Below are 13,735 nucleotides of genomic sequence, written 5' to 3' on the forward strand. Positions count from 1 at the left end.
ATATTGTTTCAGCTTGTGAATTGTGAATAAAATTAAAAGAAGAAATATTTTCTTGCATTTGTGAACAAATTTTTGAGATCATGCGATGAGATATGAACATAATATGGTCATCGTCATTGAAGATGGTGGTTTTTTTCTTCCGTTGCAACGCATCGGTCCTTTTGCTATATTTTAAAATATGTTTCTTGAAATTGAGAATAATTCTTTGAGTTACCAAGTTTTTGACAACCATGATATTTTTTAAAAAATATGAACATTGTTTCAACTTGTGAATTGTGAATAAAATTAAAAGAAGAAATATTTTCTTGCGATGAGATATGAACATAATGTGGTCATCATCATTGAAGATGGTGGGTTTTTTTTCCCGTTGCAACGCACGGGCCCTTTTGCTAGTATAATATAATAGTAGAAGATTTTATGCCATATTTACCCTGGTATGAACTTCAGGACACAAACATCTACGTGATTTTCTGAACTATTCTATAACACGTGAAGTAGACAATTGAAAATAACAATAGACAAACATCTATGAGTAGCATGTGAATTAGGTTTGCCGGAGAAAGTAAAAAGTGTTCTCCATGGCCCACTGCTATATAGTACGTGGGCACACATCTATTTTTCATTTCTTGTTATAACCGGAGTAGAGCAAGTTTGCTAGCCACACGTAAACGACTATAGCATGATTCCGGATAGACTGATTTGCTTAAGTCACAGGTAATGTCGGTACTATATTTAATTATGTGTGGACTCTTCCATGATTAGCTGTCGTAGTACATCAATCTGCTTCAAAAAAATTCTTATGTCTAGTAGTTGCCTAATCTACACCGTTGATGCGTCTTAGTTTTTAGAATGTAGAATCATCACCGTTCGTTTTCTATCGATTTAAGTATATAATAGATTTCCCAACACCATTTTGTTTTTCCCAGCGTATGCTACTTTTTCAAGAGAAGCCTCCAGTGAAAACAATGGCCCCCGAATCTATTTTCTATCATATATTAAAACCAAAAATACCTTGTTGCAATTTTGTTTTATTTATTTTATTTTGTTTTTTTAGTTAGATCTATTTAAAAATCTTATGCAATTTAATCTATCTCAATACCGTTGAGGGATTGGCAACCCCTCTACACGCTAGGTTGCATGTATTTGTTGTTTGTGTGCAGGTGTTGTTTACATAGTGTTGCTTGTTTCTCCTATTGGATTGATAACCTTGGTTTCATAATCGAGGGAAATACTTATCACTGATGTATGATACGTCTCCATCGTATCTACTTTTGCAAACTCTTTTGCCCTTGTTTTGGACTCTAATTTGCATGATTTGAATGTAACTAACCCGGATTGACATTGTTTTCAGCAGAATTGCCATGGTGTTGTTTTTGCACAGAAATAGAAGTTCTCGGAATGACCTGGAAATCTACGAGGATTTTTTGTGGAATATATAAAAAATACTGGCGCAAGAATCACCTGGAGACACGGAGCCAGGATCTCACAAGCCCAGGAGGCCCCGCTGGCCGGGCCTGGCAGGCTTGTGAGCCCCTCGTGGCTCTGCAGCCTCCAGATCCAGCTCTATATATTCTCTCTCGCCCGGAAAAAAATCAAGGAGAAGAGTTCATCGCGTTTTACGATACGGAGCCGCCGCCACCACAAGTTCTTCCTCTAAAGGGCAGATCTGGAGTCTGTTCTAGGCTCTGGAGAGGGGAAATCATCGCCGTCGTCATCACCAACCATCCTTCATCGCCAATTCCATGATGCTCTTCACCGTTCGTGAGTAATATCATCGTAGGCTTGCTGGACGGTGATGGGTTGGATGAGATCTATCATGTAATCGAGTTAGTTTTGATCGGGTTTGATCCCTAGTATCCACTATGTTCTGAGATTGATGTTGCTACTACTTTGCTATGCTAAATGCTTGTCACTAGGGCCTGAGTGCCATGATTTCAGATCTGAACCTATTAATGTTTTCATCAATATATGTGTGTTCTTGATCCTATCTTGCAAGTTGTAGTCACCTACTATGTGTTATGACCCGGCAACCCCAGGGTGACAATAACCGGAACCACTCCCGGAGATGACCATAGTATGAGGAGTTCATGTATTCACTAAGTCTTAATGCTTCGTTCCAGTTCTCTATTAAAAGGAGACCTTAATATCCCTTAGTTTCCATTAGGACCCCGCTGCCACGGGAGTGATGGACAATAGATGTCATGCCAGTTCTTTTCCATAAACACGTATGACTAAATACGGAATACATGTCTACATTACATTGACGAATTGGAGCTAGTTACATATCTCCCCATGTTATAACTGTTACATGATGAATGTTGATACGTCCATTTTGCATCATGCTTTCATGTTGATATTTATTGCTTTTTTGGGCTGTTATATTACTTGTGGTACCATATTTATGCCTTTTCTCTCTTATTTTGCAACGTTTATTTGAAGAGGGAGAATTCAGGCAGCTGGAATTCTGGACTGGAAAAGGAACAAATCTTAGTCCACTATTCTGCACATCTCCAAATGCCCTGAAAAGTTACGTGGATTTTTTTGGGATTTTGTAAAAAATATTGGGTGAAAGAAGTACCGGAGGGGGGCTGCGAGGGCGCCACAAGCCGTGCCACCGCGACCCCCCGGTGGCGGAGTGGGGGCTTGTGGGCTCCCTGACGGCCAACTAGCCCCCCTCTTTTGCTATATGAAAAATCATATGGGAGCTTTTTCATGGTTTCGCCGTCGCCACGAGGCGGAACTTGAGCAGATCCAATCTAGAGCTACAGCAGGACGATCCTGCCGGGGAAACTTCCCTCCCAGAGGGGCAAATCTGTAATGCCCCAAGTGTGGAACTTTCCCTTTTTGTAACCTTCCATGTGGGACCACCTTGACTTTGTCATGAGAGTTTCTATGCATGTATGATTTCATGTGTCACCTTCTATTTTGCATTAGCATGCATGCATCCATGCCATCTCATTCCTTGCCTTACCTTATGATTGCATGTCATGTTCATGTTGGGTTATGTTCTTACTAGGAGTTAGTATTGTGGTGATATGAATGCATGAGATCTTGTTAGGTGTGATATTGTGGTTTGGTAATATCTTGTGTTGATGCTCATGTGATAATGGTGTGTGGGTAGGAGTGAGTGCTAAGTATGTTTAAAGCTCTTGCTATTTTTTAAATCCTTTTTCCGTCCTATTATCTCATGTCAAAATTCCTTCTTCCCAAAAGTTATTCAAAATGTCTGGTGGTTAGGATAAATTGTGGTTATGAGGAGGTGTAATTTTGCTTATTTGTTCTTTGATTTTAAAGGTGCAAATAAACCCAAAACAGTAAATTAATTACTGTTTTGCATTTATTTCAAATGACTCCAAATATTGCTTTCCTATTTTATTCTAATGGGCCATAATTCCTTATGACCAGCAGGTTTTTCCTTTTGATTTTTATCCCAGTAGTTTATTTTGTGTAGTATTTTTCTCCCTGTGTGGTTTCTATCTAAATAGAAAAACCCCTGCGTTTTTCTTCTCTCCTCTGGTGCTCGCCGTGGGCTTCCTTCCCTTCTGGCCCAGCTGCTCCCCCTCCAGCGAGAGCCCACGCGAGAGCCCCCTCCTTTCCTTTTTTTCCCTGATGGCGTTACTTCTCCTTCCCCCGCTTTTCTTCTTTCCGTCAGCACGTGAGAGAGAGGGAGGAGCTGACGGTGCCGTGGCACCAACGTCGAGGACCCTATTTAGCTGGCGTCCGAGCCCTCCCCTCGAATAGGGTTTCCTCCTGCCGCCGCCATCTCCTTCCTCCCCCTCCATCTCTTCCTTTCCTCCCGAGGTAAGTTTTCTGTAGGGTTAGCAGAGAGACAGAGAAGAGAGCTCGCCAGCGTCTACCCCCGCGAGCTTCGTCGGGCGGCACGACCACCATGCCCGGGAGCTTGGGGAGACTGCCCGCGCTCCGTTCCCGCCGTTGTTCAGGTCGGGGAGCGACCATAGCAACGGGCAGAAGCGTGTCTTCGGCGCGAACCCGACGAACTGCTTCCTCTACTTCGGTCTACGACAGAACTTCCACTACAAGAAATATGCTCATACATGACGTTTTCTAAGATGTCGTTGATGAATTCGTCATAAATCTGTGACGATTTCATCCGAGATTGTCGTAAACCGTTTGAGGGGACCAAATCTACATATAAATTACGACGATGTGAGTCAAAAACGTTGTAACCACATAATATGAGATCGTCATAACTTCTACGATGATTATAAAAATGTTGTAACATGTTCTAACTATGTTGACATGTCACTCGTGGGCCCATTCTATGTCACGCGCCAAACCTGCCTAGTTTGTGAAGCAACCTACTATTTTGTCATTCCAAAAATTCTCGAAAAATTCTCATAAATACTTTGGATCATATATTCCTCAAATATGTGAAAACCCTTCCTTCCATAGTTCAAAAATAATTCGGCAATATTCATTTTTCTATTCTGTTCAGAATAGCACTTTGTGAAGGAAGTGCTATTTCTATTTTTTTTATTACCCTCATATTTTTTTAGCACTCTTTCCTATCCAAATCATTTCCTCATGAAAACTTTCGGAACCATTTTCCTAGTAAATATTTCTCCGCAAATTTCCAAACTTTGTGTTCAGCTAACGGTTTGTGAAGGAAGTACTAGATAGGTATATCGTGATGAGTTGATTTTTTTCCACATCTTCTATGTGCCCAAAACATAGCCCTCCACAAAATTTTAACCCCATCTAACATTCCATGTGAGCTCATCATCCAATATTTGTTTCTGGTAATATTTTCATTTTATGAAGCAACTACATTTTTTGATTTTTTGATTTTTTTTGAATTTTCATGCCCATTCCAAAATGCGGTCAAAACGGTGGGCATAACCGTTCCTAGATAGTGGTTGAATACTAGAACATTTTTGGTGTTTATTTGATTAAATAGATACCTATCTACCTAGAAATTATTTTTGAAAAAATCGTGAGCAAACTATGAGGGAGCTGCAGTTCAAATTTGACCCGCTTCCAGCTGAAGCAGCATCAATTTTTCTTTTTCACGAGAGGACAATAAAATCTTTTAACACCCAACTATTTTGTCAATTGTACATTGAATACGGCATAGTATTTTAGAAAAATGTTTTGGTTCAATTTGGCAACAAATATATGATAGGTCTTTAAAAAAAACTTATTTTGAGCACTTGAAAATTTCTGATTGGTGAAATCTGCTAGAGAGAATTCCTTATTTGACACTCTCTTAAAATTGTGTTCCTTATTTGACACTAGAGACAAATTTCTTCCCTATATAACCTCTAGTCTTAAATTTTTTTCCCTATATGACACTCTACTGCATTTTGTACACGTGAAAAGACCATTTTGCCCATATGTATAATGTGGCCACAAATATGTATAAGATAGTAGCTGTTCCAAGATAATATGACCCCAAAGGTATTTTAATATACACATATGCAAGCTAGCAGGTTGCTGGATCGATATGCAACATAGTTATTATTACTAGTTAGGATATCTAAATCTCCGTGACAGAAAAAGGAATAAAATTGATTGATTCCATTATACTCGTAGCAGATTGCTAATTTCCTAACTTAAATGTAGGTAAGTCCGTTATCCACATTACGTCGTTATCTTACATGGCTGTCACAACCAAGGTCATATACTACTACTGCTGCTCTTTTTTTAGGCTCAATGCTACTAGTTAGGATATCTAAATCTCCATGACAGATTAGTAGTAGTATTTACTGAGCATAAAAATACTACTACTTCTCTTTTTTAGGCTCAATGCTACATATTTCTGGCCACATTATGTACATGGGTAAAAAAGTCTTTTCATGTGTATAAAATGAACTAGAGTGTCATATATGGAAAGAAATTAAGACTACAGGTCATAAAGGGAATAAAAAATTTTGAGTGTCAAATAAGAAACATGAATTTAAGGGAGTGTCAAATAAGGAATTCTCTCAATCTGCTATGGCATGGATCGATGACGTGTCAAACATCCATCCATCCGTATGTCCATCCATCCGTTCATCCAACCCACCGGCCCACCAAACCCTAGGCTTCGCTCCACTGCCACCACCAGCTCCTTTCCTCTGTCTTCCTCCCCCCCCCCGAATCCCAAATCCACCCAACCAGCCGGTGGCGGCCACCTCTCACCTACCCCCACCGATGACCTGCGGCCTCCGACCTCTGCCTCCGACAACCCAACCCAACCCAACCACCGCCGGCGAGGCCGCCGGAGCCATGGGCACATACAAGTGCTGCCTCATCTCCAAGCGCTGGTATCACTGGACGGACGCGCCACCGCCGGACGACGTGCGCGCGCTCTTCGCCGGCCACTCGGGCGGCGCCGCCACAATGGGGGCCGACGGCCTGCGCTGCTACCTCGAGTCCTCCGCGGGTGATGCCGACGTCGACAACGGAGAGGGCGAGGCGGAGCGCCTGCTGGACCAGATCCGGCTGCAGGGGCACCAGGACCAGCGCGACGGCCCGCACCTTCCCGCGCCTGGGCCATGGCCAGCTGCTCGGCCTCGACGACTTCCACCGCTTCCGCTTCTCCGCCGACCTCCACCCGCCCCTCCCCCGGCCGCGGGTCCACCACCTCACCGGCAACCAGCTCAGCAGCGACTGCAGCGACGTCCCCATCATCAAGGCCCTGCAGCGCGGCGTCCGGGTCATCGAGCTCGACATGTGGCCCAACTCCGCCAAGGACGACATCAGCATCCTCCATGGGAGGTTGCTTTCTGATCCTTTAATTTGCTGCTACCTAGAGTACATACTACATAACAGAGTAGTACTACATGCTATTTGGATGTTGTTCCCCACATCGATCCGGCCTTCACTAGGTTGGAATCTTTCCTCTCCGACGGTAGCGATGCAAGAAAATTCCAAGCAAATATCTGTTGCACCCTCAGATTCATAGGTGCATATTTTTGGACAAACAGAAAGCTCCCCTGCTCCATTACTCGAAAGAAACATGGGTATAGAGTGCAGCGTTCAGTTTTTAGTTATACTTGGAAATTAAAACAGGTTCAGTTTATAATGTCATTAATATTTTGTTTAATGGTATTAAGCATTCTGGGCAGAATCGGCACATCAGGCGGGTGACTACAACCATCTACATGGGCAGAGGCATGATCTTTACAATGAAGCACAAAGTTTTTCGGACATTCTTGATAGCGAGTAGATGTATCTAACTATCTAAGTTGTGCCTGCTTATACTAAATGTTGTTCCCTTTCTTTCTTGACATATACAGGAGATGGATTCCATTAACATCTCATCTCTATGTAGTGTGATGTGCCTGCTTATACTAAAAGGTGTTCCCTTTCTTTCTTGACATATACAGGAGATGGTTTTCATTAACATCTCATCTCTATGCAGTGTGATGGCTACCGTTGATGAAATACAAGATGCTCTGGGTTCCGCTCGGTGCTCTCGCCCTTCACCTCACGCCGACCTCAAGTGGGGAATGAGATATCCCAGGACAGCCTTCAGCGTGAAGGTTGGTGCTAGCCACCAAATTAGCTGTGTTGATTACTTATTCGTTAAGAGCTAATTGGTTCATGCTATCTCACAGATCTAATCAGCTTCAATCCCCCAGTGATGGAGGGTTTGGATGCTCAGCTTGCAGTAAGCCAGCTATGCCTTGATGCTGCATCGTTGATATTCACCCATGGTTTTTGTTTCATTCCATTAACCTGTGAGGGTGCTGCTTTTCAGAAATCCAAGCATTTAGCAAAGAGGATCGATCAGGATATGGATGGTAATGAACAAACCCTTAAACCTAAAGTCAGCTGTAAATGTACAGATTATTCAGATTATAAAGTTTATTTATTTACAGTGTACTGTTCTCCTATCTTCAGGATATTGGAGAAAAACTATCATAAATCAGAGGCAGGTCGTTGCTTGGCAAAGAACTCGTACATGTTGTAAGAAAATCAAGGGAGGATCCAGCCATTCAGGTGAAAATAACTTCTTATTTTGGTTTCTGTAAATGTGTACACTGTCAAACAAACATCTTAATTATTTTGGTTTCCGAAAATTCCTCCTCTCTGAATAAATGAAATGAATCCCCTTTTCCCGTCTCGTCTCTGTAGGTGCAGCGTCCAGAGGAGGTGGAGCAGCAAGCCAACATCCATCTTCACCTCCCACCTAGCGGCTGGACTGCCCCTTGCAACGAACATGGTGAGCCCAACTACCCCCTGATGTGAATATCACCTGCACTTTCTACATTTCGGTTGAAGTCTGGTTCAGTTTGGACGTTTCTTTACTTTAGTTTCTCTCTCTCGCTCCTGTCGACCTGTTTGCTGTGTGCTTCGTGCGTGTGCCGGCGGGGTTCGATGTGTGCTAGATAATTTATTTGGTAAATATAGGAAACCAGGATCTTAGATATACTCATATTGAACATTCACTACTCGTCTACTCCCAATGTTCTCTTCTGATTTATTTGCTAAATAAAGTAAACCATGCAAACTAGTTATATTGGAACTGTGAATATTTTCAGGATATTAGTATAGGAGAGTTTTTCTGAAACTTATTAATATAATCAAAGGAGCTTACATAAAATTTACTATATTCCACAGATTCAGCGAATACCCAAAAAGCCCAATCAACCAGTAACCATTTCCGAATTCTTATTCCAGAACAGATGATGAGTATGCTCCTCTCTTTCTAGGTACCTTGCAAAACTATTTGCGTTTTTTGCCCTTTGGCTGAGTAGGAAAATCTAACTAAAGCCATCCCTTCTTTTTTGAAAGTAACTGAAGCCATTCCTTGTGCAAACAAGCTTTGGTGAATCATAATAAGTTAGCACTCGTGTTTACAAGGAAGTGCATACACCACAACTGTATTAGTCCCCCGCAAAATCAACAATATGCAAATAAGATATGTAGTACTCCCTCGGTTCATAAATGTAAGACGTTTCTGGCAGTTTAATTTGTGGGGGTCCTTTCATTACCCTTTAGGCTCAACTTTACCATCTCTTACAGGCAAGGTGCATGGAGGTAGGCTCAACTTCCGCGTCTTCCATTGGATTTCCCCGTTGCTGCCGGCGACGCTGTTTGGCATCAGCACGGTGAGCTCCTCTCCCTCCTCTGCTCTGTGCCTCCTGTCCCCGGTTGCTCTGATGATCCTCGTGGCCTTCGAGCCACGGTTATGGTGTGGGTCTATGGCCATCATTCCATGGCTGTCTGGTTAGGCTGCTAGAGTCCTTTCATAATCATCATGCCACTGTTTGTTTTTAAGTTTGCTCGTTTTTCTGCTTACCATGTTTGCTAACACTGGCCTACCTGATGCAAACTTGCTGAATATATGTATGGGTAGTTCCTGGTGGTCACTTATTATCCAAGGGAGTAGTTTTGCTTGGTGTTGGATAGACATTGTTTTGCATGACGAAATCCTTTAGTTCGCGTATTATGGATGGGAGGTTCCTACCCGTGGAGGTCCTGTATGAGCCTAGTTTTTTTTGTAGTACAAATTAATTTGTAGTGGCTATCAATCTAATAGTGGCTATCAATCCAATAGCAGACAATGCTTACAAATTAATTGGTGTAGTGCTGCTGTGTACGCATACTGTAGCTTTATTCTACTCTAAAATTAATTAATGTAGCTTTATTCTACTCTAAAAAAACCCAGAGAAGATTAATCTGCAGCAGTTTTCTCGCCAACTTTGGTAACGAGAGTATATCTGTTACTTCATATTACTGAAGATCTGAACATTTTCTATTATTTCTGCCTCATATTTTGTTTCAACTTACGCTACAGTTTCACTTTAGATGATATTTTGTTCTTTGAAAGACGTTTTACAATTTAGCATTGCCATCTAGTTCCTGCGCCTCAACAATACATTACTTTGTTTGGATGCAGGTATACTAGAGCCCATAAAAGTTGGTATCAGGGATGCAAAACTAGGAGTGGGGAAGCAAGAGGAGGATGACTTCTTCACAACGAGTGCTAATTTATGTATTTTCTTTTGAGATTCTTCTGGCTTGATGCTTCAGCTGTGAAAACTCGTATCTGATTGTCAACTGTGAACCAGATGAGTTATTGTGTTATGTAAACCTCGGAGATATATTATGTGATGTTATATGATGGATGATTTTAATTCGACTTGGAGTTTTCTTAATTTCAATATGAAATAGTGGTGCATTTAATATTGGATAAATAATTGGTTGAAAAGGCCCAGTAAATAGAAATGAAACCAAGTTCTTGAAAAAAAAGTTGCTGAATTCAAAAATGAAAAAAAGGCCAAAACTGAAACTGGACCAAATGTATTTGGGCACTAAAAGGCCAGGGCCCAAAAAAATTTCGAAAAAGAAAAACTAAAAGTGGCTGAAAATAGGCCAAGGACCAAAAAAAGCCCAATAAGAAAAGCCCAAAAAAAATAAAACGAGCCCATGTGATCAATTGAAATGGGTTGGGCTGATTTCAGCCATGACGTTTTGATTTCGTCGTAATTTTGCCACGTAGGACTGCCACGTAGGACTGGGTTTGATTGTCAGCGATGATTTAGGATCGTCCTAAAGGTTACGACAATCCAGGAATCGTCGTAAAGTTACGACGATTTTGATCAAAACGTCGTTGCTGTTCATTTCTGACGCTCCGTTTCCGACGCTTGGTTTTTCGTCGTGGGATCGTCGTAAATGAAAAACTGTGACGATGTAGCGACGAAAAAATAGCGTCATGTACTAGCACATTCCTTGTAGTGTTCTTCGGCTCGTCTTCTTCCCTCCGGTCCGGCTTCCTCTCCGTCAGATCGGCGCCCCCTCTTCTCCCCAAGGTGAGGCCGCGCCTCCCCCTTCCTTCCTCCTCCGTAGATCGGCTCGGATCCGCCGTGGTGCGTGCTTTCTCTGTTCAAAGTTGCAGCAGCGTAGAAGGATGCAGTAGTAGCGGCTTGATCTGCAAAGAGCAGAGTTCGTGCGTGTGCTGCACAGAGGAGGGCTTCCTCCCCCCTCGTGCCAGCAGCGCCGTGGCCAGGAGACCTCCTTGTCGTCGGTAGCGCAGCGCAGCAACGCCGGCAGGAGTAGCCCGTCAGGTTCTCAGTCGCTGGCGTTCCCTGTAAACAGAGGGTGATTCCCTGTTAGCTTTTCTGTATGAGTTTCCCCCCTCTGTCAGTTATCTCATCGTAGCCTAGTAGTTGTTCTCATGTTGTGCCTGATGAGAGGTTCTGGGTTCGATCCCCCCCTCGGCCTATTTTTGGGTTTTGCTGATTCGGTGCACAACGGCCAGTGAAGCAGTTCACTTTGCTTCCTTCCTATTTTCTGTCGACATATGTGGTGGTGGTGTGCAGTGGCTAGGTGGTGCCTTGTGTACCAGGAGGTACTGGGTTCGATTCCCAGGACCCCTGATGTATGTTTCTGCTATTTTTTTTGCTATCTTTAATTTGTTCTTCATCTTCCTTGTGCTTGGGCAGCAAGGTGACTTTTTATTCCTTTTCCCTGCTAGTATAGTTAGGTTAGATTAATTGTGTGTGTGTTTTGCACACAAGTGTTTGTTAGATGATGCTACCTTGTGATGCCTATGGTGATTACATCTTGTGGTGTGAAGTACACTTGGTAGGAGTTGTGCATGATAATGTGGTTTCTTGTGAGTGTTGTTCTTAAGGTGTGAAAGTAGCACAAGTTAATCATGTATAGCCCCATCTTTTGAGATGTTAGTGTGGACTAAGTTGATCTTGTAGTTTCCTTTGCTTGCATAGGTTTAGTGGGGTGTGGATGCCTCCCCCTCACCACATGTACTTGAGGTGATGAGTTGCACTAGGTGGCTATCTTGTTAGCATGTGTAGGTGTGGATTACTAGTTAAGCTAGGGTAGTTTGTTGTGGGGGTTGCACTTTGAGGATGACATGATTCCTAGGGTGTTCCTAGTAATGCATGTGAGAGTGTGTACCATCACATGCCCATATGTGGGGGTGTGCACACTCTCTTGTTAGCATAGAGTCATATTGTGATGTACTTGATGCTAGTGATATTGTGATATGGGTGTGGGTGTTGTTGATGTGCATGACACAAACATGGGGTTCAAACCCCCATGTCACTTTGTCATTGTGCACATGAAACTCTCCTATGTGATTGTCATCTTAGAATAATACCTTATGGAGTTGCATTTACGTTTTGTTGGAAGTTTGGTCCTTGACACCATGGAATAGGAGGAGCCCAAGGGCATGGATCTTTGTGTGTTAGTAGTAGGGGTTTGTGCTCAACACCATAGTGGTGTCAATAACCTATTGGTGACATGTGTGTGCAAACCAAGCCTAGACAAAGTGGGCATGTGGCTGGAAAATTCCAGATTTTTGAACTCTGAAAATTTCACAAAGTCTGGGAAGCTGGGAACATTTTCTTCCCCTGTAGATGAGGATGTGCTGGTCATTCTGTTGAGAACTGGAATTAGTTTAGTGCTAGTATTTTGTATCTGGTATGTTTGTGAAGCATCCTGTCAATTTTCAAGTCATTTAGACTCCAGTAGCTTGTATTTTGTTTGCTGTAAAAAAGCTTCAGAACAGAAACAGAAACTCAGGTGCAGGAATTTTCACAAAGTCCCTGAGATCTGATGGTTTTGGGAAAGTTTGTGGCCTTGTATCTTCTAGAGTTTAATTACTTTTTCTGTGATTCTTGCTGGGTCTTGTAGTGTTCTTGGTTGGCAACAGCCACATATATTATTTGTCATATTTGAAGACCTGTAGCTATGTTGCATGTTGCTTCCAAACAGCTAAGATGCAGAAACTGGCAGATTAGGTAGTTTTGCCATTTTGTTCAAAGCTTGTGTTTAAATGATGTTGGGGTGTTCTACCTTGCTCCATTTCATTCATGTTGGGTTGTTATATGTCTTGGCTACCTGGGAATACCAGATTTATGCCAAATGTGTGTGTGGTGTTGAATCTTTCACGTAGAGCTTCATATCTTGTATCGTTGATTCCCGTTGATCCGTAGCTCCGTTTGCAATGTACTTTATATGGTTTTGCACCGTTTTTACGAGCTGCATCTCTTCATGTCATTCCCATGCATGTACAAATAGTTTAGTGCAAAGTTCTGTCCAGAAACTTGCTGTAGTTATTTTGCTTGTGCTAGTGATAGAAATAGTGGTGCATGCTCAACTTTCATCTCATGCATCATGTGATTGTTGCATTTTGTGGTGTTGCTATTCTTTGGCTGTTATTCTCATGTTGGGTAGCACCGGGAGCGGAGAACGAATACGTGGAGTCCGGAGAGTACGTGCAGAACGATCCAGAACCATTCCAAGCTGAGGATATCACAGGCAAGATGATATGACCTTGATCCCATCTCTAGACTTGTTATGTTAGTTTCGATTCCATGTCAAATTGCTCGCTGCCTACCACTGAAAATATATTGCCTCTTCATATGCCATGAGCCTATACATTGAACTCTTTCCTAGAAAACTTGTATGGCTAGGTAGGCTTGCTCAGCTACTAATGTTAGCATTGTTAGTTACAGGTGTTTTAAACTCATGTGGTGACATGAGCTTGATATCATTATATTAAATTCTGTTATTTAATTAATGTATCTATATACTTGGTAAATGACGGGAGGCCTAGCCTTTTGCCGGGTGTCTTGTTCCGTTATTGCCGCCTTAGTTACCGGTTACCGGTGTTTGATTCCATAATGATCGCTCCTAACACGTTCGGGGTTGTTATGGGGACCCCCTTGATAAATCGCGTAGTGTTAAGGCTTGTCCGGCAGGACCCAACTTTGGTACTATTTGCTAATCACCTAATAACAAACTGCATAGGGAATAG

The 13,735-nt window shown here is 42.4% G+C and overlaps 1 long non-coding RNA gene across 1 annotated transcript; it reads left to right on the plus strand.

Annotated features, from left to right (window-relative positions):
* The first annotated feature begins 7,428 nt into the window (after window positions 1-7,428).
* LOC123399182 lies at window positions 7,429-7,749 on the plus strand. The gene is made up of 3 exons (XR_006610328.1): window positions 7,429-7,487; window positions 7,563-7,615; window positions 7,706-7,749. It is a non-coding gene; the product is annotated as an uncharacterized LOC123399182 (long non-coding RNA).
* The last annotated feature ends 5,986 nt before the right edge of the window (window positions 7,750-13,735 follow it).

This window comes from Hordeum vulgare, chromosome 5H, assembly GCF_904849725.1.
Source record: "Hordeum vulgare subsp. vulgare chromosome 5H, MorexV3_pseudomolecules_assembly, whole genome shotgun sequence".
Lineage (NCBI taxonomy): Eukaryota > Viridiplantae > Streptophyta > Magnoliopsida > Poales > Poaceae > Hordeum > Hordeum vulgare.